Source organism: Gymnodraco acuticeps, unplaced genomic scaffold, assembly GCF_902827175.1.
Source record: "Gymnodraco acuticeps unplaced genomic scaffold, fGymAcu1.1, whole genome shotgun sequence".
NCBI lineage: Eukaryota > Metazoa > Chordata > Actinopteri > Perciformes > Bathydraconidae > Gymnodraco > Gymnodraco acuticeps.
The window spans coordinates 928,663-940,988 of NW_022991375.1; positions in this window are offsets into that span (position 1 = coordinate 928,663).

The window sequence follows — 12,326 nt, forward strand, 5'->3', positions numbered from 1 at the left end:
TGCGCTCTTTATCCTGCCAATCACTCCTGACATTCCTGCCCCTGTTGCCATGGCCCGGGGTCAGAGGTTGGGAAAACAGAGAGCATGAGCTGACTCGGGAAGAATGGCGGTGAGCTAAAGGAGGGACTCTCCACGCCACGGCCCCATTGGTCAGCCAACGTAGGGGGTAAATGTAGACAAGTTAGGACTCTATAGCCCCGCTGAGAGGGCCAGTCGGACAGAAAGAGATCTGGGCAGGGACGAGAAAGAAAGGGGGGATGATGAGGCAGAGAAAGGGCCAAGGGAAGGAGAAGAGGGCATGAGAGGTGTGTGTGGAGAAAGGAGCTAAAAAGAGGGTTAGGGAGGGACGGTGTTTGATTTCCAAATAGGCTTTGCAGAGCTTGACCTCAAGGGGATCGGAGAATAAAGGGCCTGACACACAGTTAAAGAAATAATGAACATGCAAGTTAATATTTCTTGCATTTGTAATGGATTTTCTGCACCTAACACGTAGAAATGAAGCATTTGATCGCTAAAACAAGCCACTTTTTAAATTCCATACAGCCGTAGCTAACGAACACATCGCCAACAAAGAAAAAAGACGTTTGATCCATGTGTGTGTGTGTGTGTGTGTGTGTGAATGCTATCTGCAGAGCTGTAATTTGAAATGGAAATGTACCTCCCAACGCAATGAAGCTAATACATGTCATTGCGGGATAAGCAGGGCACTGGGTTAAATCTGTTGTAATGTTGTCAAAAGAATAATTTTCTGTAACCCAATGTATACGTAAGTGAGCAAATGTTTAGCCTAGACAAGATATCATAGGGAATTTACGCCATTCACTGTTCCTCCATAGGGATTAGTGGAATTAAGCGTTTTACACAAAAGCAAAGTATCAAAACTCATGAGTAATTCAACAAGCTCCACAATTCAGAGTTTACCGAGTGCTGTGTTTATTGTCGCGTTGCAGCTGCGTGTACCGTACAGACACATCGCAAACATTGTCAACTCCTTTTAAAAAGGAGACCAATTTAATATACAGGGAAAATACACACAACAAATACTATGAAAGGGTGGGAGTGATAAGTCTTTTCTCTTGTTGCCTGGCCATTCATGGCAATAATCTGAGGGAAGAAGCAGATTAGGACAGAGGGAGGGTTCGTGGCCGAGTGTTCGCATCGCTGGCTCCTTTCAGCCATTTTGAAACAATGTTTATCCACTGGTTTGTTATAGCGTAGCAACTTAGCTTAGTTTACTGCTGTGAGAGTCCTGAGGGGGCTGAGGACTCGCTGTGTCTTTGTTCAGCCTCCATTGAGACACACTGGAGTATTAGAGCGGGGCGGAGAAGCTGCACAAAATTAATTCATATGTGATCTCAGCGATTTCGGTAATTTGTGCCTCGGTTTGTAAAATGCCTGGGAAATGTCGATGGGAATGTGCTCGACAAAGTCACATTGTAGGTATGTACAGCCAATGTTTGCACGTGAGGAAGAGAAATAGCATTTGTCTCGACTTTTATAGGGACCAAAAATCCAGTTTGTAGCATTTGAACTGTGTTGAATGTGTGTCTGTCAATATCTTCTCTATTATGATCTGCCAGTGCAGGATGGTTACTTCAACGTTTATACAATTGAGTGTAAGTCACTTTAAAGGGGCCATACTTGATATCTCATTCTAACCATGTTAGAAATGACAATGTGAAAACAATGGGACAATGTTAAAAGAGTCGCTAGTAGATGGACCAAGAGGAGGATTATAATTGATGGAGCACGAATCAGCTCTTTGTTGAGCTGTTCGTCTGTAACTTCACTGTTCTGGTTCACTCTCAACGCTCTCATAATGGTATCTTTGGACAGAGCAACCATCCATTTTTAGAAAAAAACTCTATCATACAGTACTTGCTCTGCACCTAACTACAGACTAACACAGTTAAGCCTCAGACATACTTTCTGAGTCTGAAGCTGAGGATTTGTACCAGTCACGAAGATGCAATTCATACCAAAATTCAGGGTCAACACACCATAAAAGTCGGGGTGGTGTTGTTACGTTTTAGCCAGGAGTTCAATGTCTTTTGGCTTTCTTTGTACTCTTTCGAGGACGAATTATACACTGAACAAAAATATAAACGCAACACTTTTGTTTTTGCTCCCATTTTTTACGAGATGAACTCAAAGATCTAAAACATTTTCTATATACACAAAATAACCATTTCTCTCAAATATTGTTCACAAATCTGAAAAAATCTGTGATAGTGAGCACTTCTCCTTTGCCGAGATAATCCATCCCACCTCACAGGTGTGGCATATCAAGATGCTGATTAGACAGCATGATTATTGCACAGGTGTGCCTTAGAATGGCCACAATAAAAGGCCACTCTGAAACGTGCATTTTTGCTTTATTGGGGGGGGTCTGGGGGGGTCCGAAAACCAGGCAGTATCTGGTGTGAGGGGTAGGGGTAGGGTTAGGGTTAGGGTAATGTTGTGAATCGAGTGGCCTGTGTTCGTCGTCCATTACATACGCCTGCCCATACCATAACCCCACCACCACCATGGGCCACTCGTTTCACAACATTACCCTAACCCTAACCCTACCCCTAACCCTAACCCTACCCCAGACAGATTTTTTCAGATTTTTGAACAATATTTGAGAGAAATTGTTATTTTGTGTATATAGAAAATGTTTTAGATCTTTGAGTTCATCTCATAAAAAATGGGAGCAAAAACAAAAGTGTTGCGTTTATATTTTTGTTCAGTGTATATACGGCATTAGTTACTGCCAAATCTCACTTCAAAACAAACATACATTTTGTCAACTTCTTCTTCGGCTTCTCTGTATACCAGCTACAGGTGCATTTGGAAAATAGGGTCACAACATTTGGGCTGAAACCAAATTTCCACTTGGAGTCAATGAGGATTCTCATGGACAAAGGCAGATAACATCTATTACGTCACTTGAAGGACCAAAAGGACACTTAAGGACACGAGGATATGGATATTTTTGAATTAGCCTTTAATGAACGGATGGTCCACAGAGTGGAGCGTGTGGAGATGTGGCATTTAAGGCAATCAGCAGCTACGAAGCATTGTAACTGCTGATTATGTTATAATAGTGACACTATTATTTGGATACTAGGTCATCACTGTGTGAAAGCAAATCATTCTTTTTTTAAAGTCTCTCATTATTTGAAGATATTGAGTCATTCTTTTCAGAAACGAAGTCATTAATTTGAGAAAAATTATCAAAACATTATTTTTTCTTCATTACGTCGGCAGAGATTGGCTTCCATAGTAAGCAGGTTGAAATTGGCTGTTGGACATTGTTTTAACAAAAGGGATATTTTTCAGACTTTGGGATGACAACAGATGCATAATACAAGATGCGATCGGGACTGTCTGTCAGTGTACAGTAAACCAGAGTGCTAAAGAAAACCTCTGCAGTCTTTCACTCTGTTGATAATGATAGATGACTCAAGGGTCGCATATCGTCACAGTGTAATTACACATGAGATGCATGCACACACACCATCATTCTACACACACACACACAGTCGCAGAGTAATTTGAGTCCTCATTCATCTGCCCAAGTCATTTAGGGTAATAGAGCTTAATGGAGTATATTAACCCTGTCCAGCTTGCCCACCCCCACTCAGATATATGTGTGTGTGTGTTCATGCAAGTGCACAGGGAAAGGGGAAACCTGCCAACTGTTTATCTGCAAGACACACTCACACACAGACACACACACACTGGGGGAGCAAAGATCTGGTTTCCCACTGTCACAGATGCTTACCCGCCTCTCCATTAGTGATGTGATTGGAGTGGACACAGAAAACCAGCAGCCTCATTCCCACAGGGGCAATCTGAGGAAATTATTGCCCCCGCTCCTCTCCGGGGAATGTCAGCGCTCTACGAAGAAGCACTTAATCGACTGCTATCACATGCAACTCTCTGTAAACTGCATAGCATGGCTTTCTGAGCGGTTGCTGTGGATTAATACTTTGTGAAAAGGCGTGTGATGATATGTGATCAGGCATGGCACACGGCGAGGAGGGATCTCACGATGTGGAATCAGGGGATCAGACGCTGGGAAAGTGACAGGGAGATAATCACTGGCGAATGAAGGTCTTCAGTGTGTTTTAATGTCATTTTCTAGGTGGGTGTAAAGACAATTTAATGCTGTAAACTATAAGGAAAAGTATAGTATAATAGTTTTTATATTATATTTTGTTAGCTGTAATTGGTCCTTCATAGTGTATATTTGACAGACAGTCTTCAGATATATATCTTAAAATGTCAATATGTATATTTTTAGTTGTGTTTTATTTTCAATTTTTAGACGTTTATATCTGTTTATTTGGTACTCTTTTCCAAAATTGAGGTACAATGTATATGCAGATAAAGATGTAGCAAGGGCCCTAAGAAAAAAGGGCGTTACCTCACTGGGGTAACATGTCCTGCACGCTTGCGGTGGAAAAAAGTCCTGGGAGGTCCAGTGAGAGAATGTAACATGACAACCAAACCCAAGTGAACGCACGCAGACAAGCAGAGCTAGTGTACCAGCTCTGGTCACAATCCTGTGGGCGACCTTTTCACCCCGGTCAATAACAACTGCCAGTTGAGCACACTGCGCCCTCAGGCTAACACACACACACACACACACACACACACACACACACACACACACACACACACACACACACACACACACACACACACACACACACACACACACACACACACACACACACACACACACACACACACACACACACACACGACAGTACGGTTGTAGTTCTGTAAACCACCAGAGGATGGCACCTGAGGTCTAAGCAGTGCTACTGAAGTGTTCATGTGAATCACTTGGGGAAATGTGACTCTGTTCATGGTATTCCCCAATCTATCAACATGATGAGACTAGGGTAATGATCTGACATTGAAGGTGGTCCTCAGTTTTCTAGGATTTGTGGATTTTCAAGAAATAATGAATTTTTTATTCCAATTTCGATTTTTCAAGTTCATTTTAGGGGAAATAAAAATGTCTCTTTTCTGTCCTTTTAACCAAAGAAGTAAAACAGAGACAAAGATGCAACACTCACATTATATGAAGTAGAACTTGGGCCCTCTTAAACTAAAAACAAAGCAAAAAAACAACATTATTCATACACATGCATACATTTTTTACAACACACAATTGTACATATTGGTGAACTTAAAACCATGATTGGAAATGTATCCGCTCTTTAATTTGACTTTGCACTGATTTCTGTTGTTTGTTTTGTCGTTAATATCTCTTTTTGTTTACTTCTGTTTTAAATGTTCTCTCAACTTAATTTAATATGAGGTCAAGCTCCAAAGAGTTCTTCAAGATTTAATTTAAAGGAAGAGTGAATGATTGAAAAACATTTTTGTATCATTTTGATACATTTTTCTTAATTTTTAAGAATTGCTCATACACATGATTTTGAGAGCACATTTCAGACAGTGTGAGTATTATTTTATTTAAGTAAAGTGCAGAATTGTTCTTTTACAGGTCAAATCCATGCATTCAGAATAGGATTTAGTTAAAAGTACACAACTCATGATAATAATGTGCTTTAAATGAATGTGTAAATAAGCCACTATTCGCTCAAAAGGTTTGCCAAGAGAATTTGAAAAGTGACAATACTGTAGGTCAAGGTTGAGACCATCATGTTTTCACTGCCCCCAAATTGCCAGAATAAATTGTTATTTTAGTTTGTAAGAAGAAAATATATTGATTTGGCTAATATTATTTGTACTCATAGGCAGTAGAGTCGGTGGGAACCTGAACAAGATGATGAAGGCATGTCAACACATCTGTAAAAAGTACAGTTAAATAATTGTTTAAGAACAGCAAGAGAAAATAAACCGATACAAATCAAGGCTGACCAAGAGCGTTAAATGACAAATAAACAGAGAGGGTAACAGCCCGAGGATCAGTGGGAGAGTTAGGATAGGTTAAAAGTGTTTGTTAAAGGCTCTATCGGTCCCTGTGGACTGAGGCTTGAAGAGCTGAATAATGTATGTCCGCTCCCGGAGTAATGAAGTGGAAGTGATGGGGAGGAATACGGCTGGCCTCCCAGGGCTCAACGCAAACTGTACACACTCTTAAGAGCTGCCTGTAGCCTAAACCCGTTTCCCTCTCTGCTTCTGTCTGTCTCCGTCCACTTCTGCCACACACACTGCCACACACACACACTGCCACACACACTGCCACACACACACACTGCCACACACACACACTGCCACACACACACACACTGCCACACACACACACCACACACACACACACACACACACACACACACACACACACACACACACACACACACACACACACACACACACACACACACACACACACACACACACACACACACACACACACACACACACACACTGCACAGCGGCTAAGAGTGTTAGCTTGTCTCTGTTCCAGGATCCTACATCATTGATGAGGGAGATCAGGGCATTTAAAGTATCCCACTCAGCAGCTCCAGATCCTCCATGAAGCTCCTCTTAGACACAAGCAGAAGGATGCAGCAGATAGCATGGCTGCTGCTCAGTGGTCAGACAGGTACTCGGTGTTGGCAGCCTTGTTTGTGGATCACATCGAGCCGGGTTTGCACATGTACTCGGTCAGTGCTATTGTGCTTAACAAGAGAAAAGCTGCTGCTGGAGGCCGTGTCATGTGGTCAAAAGGAACGCCATTTCTCTCCTCATGATCCATGTATTGCCTGTTCTTCTCTGTCTACTTCTTTATGAATATACCACCTTTTTTCACTGGGAAAAGGTTTGAAAATAAATGGAAAAGTCTTCTGTTACCCCTGTGTTTCTCAAGGTTCAAGGTCCATGGTTCTTTATTTGTCAAACGAACATAGCAGTGTAGTTATGTCGATGAAAATCTTGTCTCACAGGCTTCTCCAACAGTGCAACACAAAACACAGATAAACAGAAACATATGAGTCCAATGGTAGAACATGGTGGGCAGAGGAAGTCCTGCATGGAGATGACTTTTCTCCCTTGTTTTGTTTCACTTCACTTCAAATAATAAAGCCACAAAGTTGCTTGACAGAAACAATGACAACTGCATGGGAATGAAACTAAAGACCGGGGGTTTGCTGGTTGCACTGCTATCCTAGAAATATTGGCGGTTGTCCTGTAAATCATCCTCAGACTGATAGCCGATGCTGAGATTGCTGCCTTAACCTTCCTATACTTTTTGTTGTTGGGTATATAAAGACAATGTTAAAGGTGTTGGACATTTTGGGAGTTTTGGAGTTTGTTTTCTTCCAGAGTTAGATGTTAGAAGATTGATTCCAACCCAACATCGGTCCAGTTATTAAAATAATTGAAGAGGCTAAAGCCAGCAGCCATTTAGCTTATAGCTTAGTACAGACTACTACCGGTGGAAACAGCTAGCCTTGGCACTGTCCAAAAGTAATCAAATCTACCAATGACACTGTATATCTCCAATGTATCATCAGCAGAGCCGGCCCGACCCATTAAGAGACATAAGCGGCCGCTTAGGGCCCCGCAGCCACTAAGGGGCCCCCTAGCAAAAAATAAATCTCAGTACACCGTCGCCATGATAAGTATGTTTGATTAATTGTGTTAATATGCCTAGATTGCCTACTCTCAAAGTCATGTATTATATTATTGAGTCAATAATATAATACATTAACCGTGCTTTACCTGAACCTCATCATGACACAAGAGAGGACGGCAGGATTGTAATTTCCCGTGTTCAGTGAATGCAACATAGGCAAGACACCAGACCAACCAGAGAGTTGAATGGAAATAAACATCTGTCTTATTGGCTGACAGGTACCTATCCTGTGAGCTGTGACAATGTTTAAAATAAACTGTCAGTCGGACAGTCAGTTTTTGAAGATGGACATAAGAAAACATTTTCTTAAAAAATACGACCATTCTCAAGTGGTGGCTCACACAACAACCCCAGAGCCACCACTTGAGCCAGGTAAACAAGGTATGTAAATGTCAGTAAACTTCCAAGTTATGCGAACATGTAAGCAAAGCATAAATTACAGCTATGTTGACGTTATTTTGAATCGTGGGGGTAAGCTAAACCGTTAGCAAGTAGCTATAGCTAGCCAGATATATTAAATAAACACTTTGTCATACAATCTAAATGTAATGTTTTTTAGCGTTACCTGGTGATTTCAAAGAAAGCTCTCTGGGAAATGTTGACTTACTGTCTGTGTTCGACATGAAGCTAGAAGCTACCTTACAGTACACAGTTGATCCGGAGTCCTGTCAGTTAAAGTGTTTCATAGTTAGCTTAGCTAAGCATCAACCTAGCACTGAAATATATGGATGTTATGTGACAGTATTTCTGAGAAAAAGTCAGCTGAAATGGTGGCATAGTTGCCACTGCTTTACGTGTCGACAGCATGTTTGAACGTATTTGCAGCAGTAAATGTGAATTTAACCTGAAACCTGAATTTAAATGTGCAACCTCTTTTTGTGACAGATTTTTGCAAGAAATTATAATTATTTTGAATGATATTCCTATTGACAGCTAGTTTCTATGTGAACATTATGAGATGGACAGCCAGAGAGAATAAATGAAAAACAGTTATGAAATACTATATGACAAAACAAGAATACAGTTTAAGTGATTTGTAAAATATCCATAAAGAAAAATCTGTTTACAGTTCTGTTTCATATGGGTGTTGAGAGATGTTTCCATAGATCTCTTAATTTTGCTCTCAAAGTGCACCAGATTGATGCTTTTAACTTCAATATTTAAAAATAAATCTTCCCGGGGGAGCATGCCCTGAGGACCCCCTTAGAGGATGTTAAGTCCACGGTGTTTACATGCTTATTTATACAATATGTGTGCTTATGCTAACATCATAAGACAAAAGTTGGTTCCGTGTTGTGTGTAGTGAGAACGCGCTAGAGTGAGGGGGGCCCCCAAGCCAAAGCTCGCTTAGGGCCCCCAAAAGTCTAGGGCCGGCCCTGATCATCAGTACAATAACCAGTGTAAAGGTGACAAATTGTGGTTTTAACAGCAGATTACAAGTGGATACTTCAGGAACTCACTATGCCCAGCCAAGGAATAGTCAATGTTCACATTATAACATTCAAACAGCAGGGGAAGCTGTTCATATCAGCCTCTGACCTATTATTCCAAGTCAAAAATATCGTAAATTCCTGGCAAAATTACATTAAAGATATCATCACTGGTAATGCCATCTTAATAACATTCAATATTAACACAATGCTTTTCATCCAGTTCATATAAAAAGGCACATCAACAGTGTGTTTACATCACTTGATAACACAATGTTTCAAATAAGCCAAAACATGCAATAGTAGTTAGTGAATTACGACTCTTTGAAGGGAGCCGGATCTTATGGCTCCGTTCCTTTCCGAGAGCCGTTCAAAAGAGACGTTTTTTTTTAGGGGGGCGGGGTTAATAGGTTTATCTGCGAAAGAATCATCAGGATAATGATTGACTGTATTGCCAGAAATCTACTTTTACTCAAAGAAAATGTATAACTTGCTACATCTCTCAGCCAGCCAAACTACTACTCAAGCAGCATGCGTTATGGCAAATTTGCATTCAGGAAAGTAAGTTCCTTTGAAGGCGAGTGGATTTATGGCAGGCAGTGAACCACCTATAAAAAGAATGGCTCTCACCAAGTAGGACTCGGTTCCCTTCGTTCGAACCAAAGAGCCGTTCAAAAGAAACGGATCGTTCGCGAACGTCACATTACTAACAGTAGTCGATTTAGATTTTTCGATGGTGTAACAATCAAGCTAGTTTTGGCTAACCCGTTAACCAGCATCACAAATAGTCATTTTTACATTTCTCTTTTTCCAAGGATAAACTGTAGTGCCGAGAGACGGGAGTCGGAGGCGGGGTATCAAAGTTACAAGTTATACTTTTATTTAGCATCTGAACACACATGTAAACAACTTCATGCCCGGGAAGCGAAGACCGGCAGAAACAGGAAGTCCGGCTCACTCAAATGTCCGTGCGGAACAATACCTCAACCCATAAATCCGTGGGTGAATAATGTCACCACACAAGCCCCCCCAGTATTCACCCATAGTCAAAATCCTCGTGCCTGGGAGGAAGTACCACCCGACCCCGGGCGTACGGACCACAGGGGCCGAGGAGGGCAGGGCCGCAGGTGAGGGCAGGGGCGCCAACGAGGGCGAGGGCATCCCCACAGGGGGCGGGCCATGGGAGGGCGGCCCCGACGTGGGGGCAGAGCCAACTCCAACGGCCTGGAAATGTCCATGTGAGCAGGCTTAATCCGATCAACGGACACAGTCTCAGGCCTGCCACCAACATCCACCACCAGGCTCTTGTCCCCGTGACGTATGACCCTGAACGGACCGTCGTAAGGGGGCCGCAGGGGACCGCAGTGGGCGTCGTGGCGAATAAAAACGAAATCTGCCGACCGTAATCCGGGGGACACTCGGAAAGCTGGGTTGCTGTGCTGCGACATGGGGACGGGCGTGAATGTCCCGGCGGTCTCCAGCAGGGAGGAGCGCTGCCCGGCTGCAGACCAGGGCATAGTGGCGGTGGGAATGAATTCCCCGGGGACCCGTAGCGTCTGGCCATAGACGAGCTCCGCCGACGAGGACTGCAGGTCTTCTTTGAGGGCACACCTGAGGCCGAGCATAACCCACGGGAGCTTATCCACCCAGTTGCCGTCTGTCAAGCCGGCACGCAGTGACGCCTTCATGGACCGGTGAAACCGCTCACACAATCCGTTAGCCTGGGGGTGATATGCGATGGTCCGGTGCAGCTTGACCCCCAAACCCACAGCAACAGCGTTCCACAGCTCTGAGGTGAACTGAGAACCGCGGTCAGAGGAGAGGTCAGATGGGGTCCCGAAGCACGCCACCCACGTGCCCGATGAATGCCGCGGGCGACGTCGGAAGCTGATGTCGAAGGCGAGGGGAACGGCCTCGGGCCAGCGGGTCGTCCTGTCCACCATCGTAAACAGGTAGGTGAAACCGTGAGAGGGGGGAAGCGGACCTACGAGGTCGATCATTGACATGGTCAAACCTCCTCTCAGGAACCGCAAAAAGTTCAAAAGGGGCCCTAGTATGGCGGTGGACTTTGGCCCGTTGACAGGCCACGCACGAGTCGACCCAGGACCTCACGTCCCTTCCTTAAGCCCCTGCACACACGAACTTCTGCGAAAACAACTTCACGGACGGTTTCCTACCGGGGTGGGAAAAGATTGTGAACGCCTCAAAACGGGTCGACGCCAGTTCGCAGGGACCAGCGGTCGAGGCTGGCCCCGTGGAGACGTCACAACACAGCTTTGCGCCGGAGTCACCGACCCGTGACCTCCTCCAGGCGTAATCCCGTGACCGAGGCCTTGAGGGTCTGGACCCCGTGGTCAGAGGTCTGGTCAGCGCCCATGCGGAGGTAATCGAGGCCCAGCTGCACAGCTCCGATGACCGCTCTGGAGAGGCAGTCTGCGACCACGTTAGCCTTGCCAGCGATGTGTCGTATGTCCGTGGTGTACTCGGAGATGTACGAAAGCTGGCGTTGCTGTCGGGCGGACCACGGCTCGGCCACCTTGGACATGCAGAAGGTCAGTGGCTTGTGATCCACGAACGCCGCAAACTCCCGGCCTTCCAGCAGGAAACGGAAGTGGCGAACCGCCAAATAGAGACCAAGGAGTTCTCTGTCGAAAGCGCTGTACTTGCGCTCCCTGGGAGTCAACTGGCGACTGAAAAAGGCGAGCGGTTGCCAGGCGCCGTCGACCCATTGTTCATGCACCGCGCCCACTGCGTAGTCAGACGCGTCGGTGGTGATAGCGATGGGGGCCCTGTGTGACGGGTGAGCCAACATGGCGGCTTCGCTCAGGGCGGCTTTGGTGGCGTTGAAAGCGACCTCCCTTTCAGCCGTCCATTCTATGGCCTGGCCGGAGGATTTGTCCCTGAGGGCCTCGTACAGCGGGCGCATGGTGTGGGCCGCCCGGCGGATGAACCGGTGATAAAACGTCATCATCCCGAGGAACTCTCGGAGCGCCCGAGCTGTAGGCGGTCGTGGAAAGGCAGACACAGCCTCCACTTTCGACGGGGGGGGGGGTGGCCCCATCCTTGCTGATGAGGTGCCCGAGGAAATGGATGGAGGACAACCTGAACTGACACTTTGCCGGGTTGATAATCAGGCCGTGTTGGTTGAGCCTCGTGAAAAGGACCCGGAGATGTGCCTGGTGCTCTTCGGAGGAGGAGCTGGCGACCAGGATGTCGTCTAAATAGACGAAGATGAATGCATGTCTCTGAGCGCTGAATCCATCAGCCGCTGAAAGGACTGAGCTGCGTTC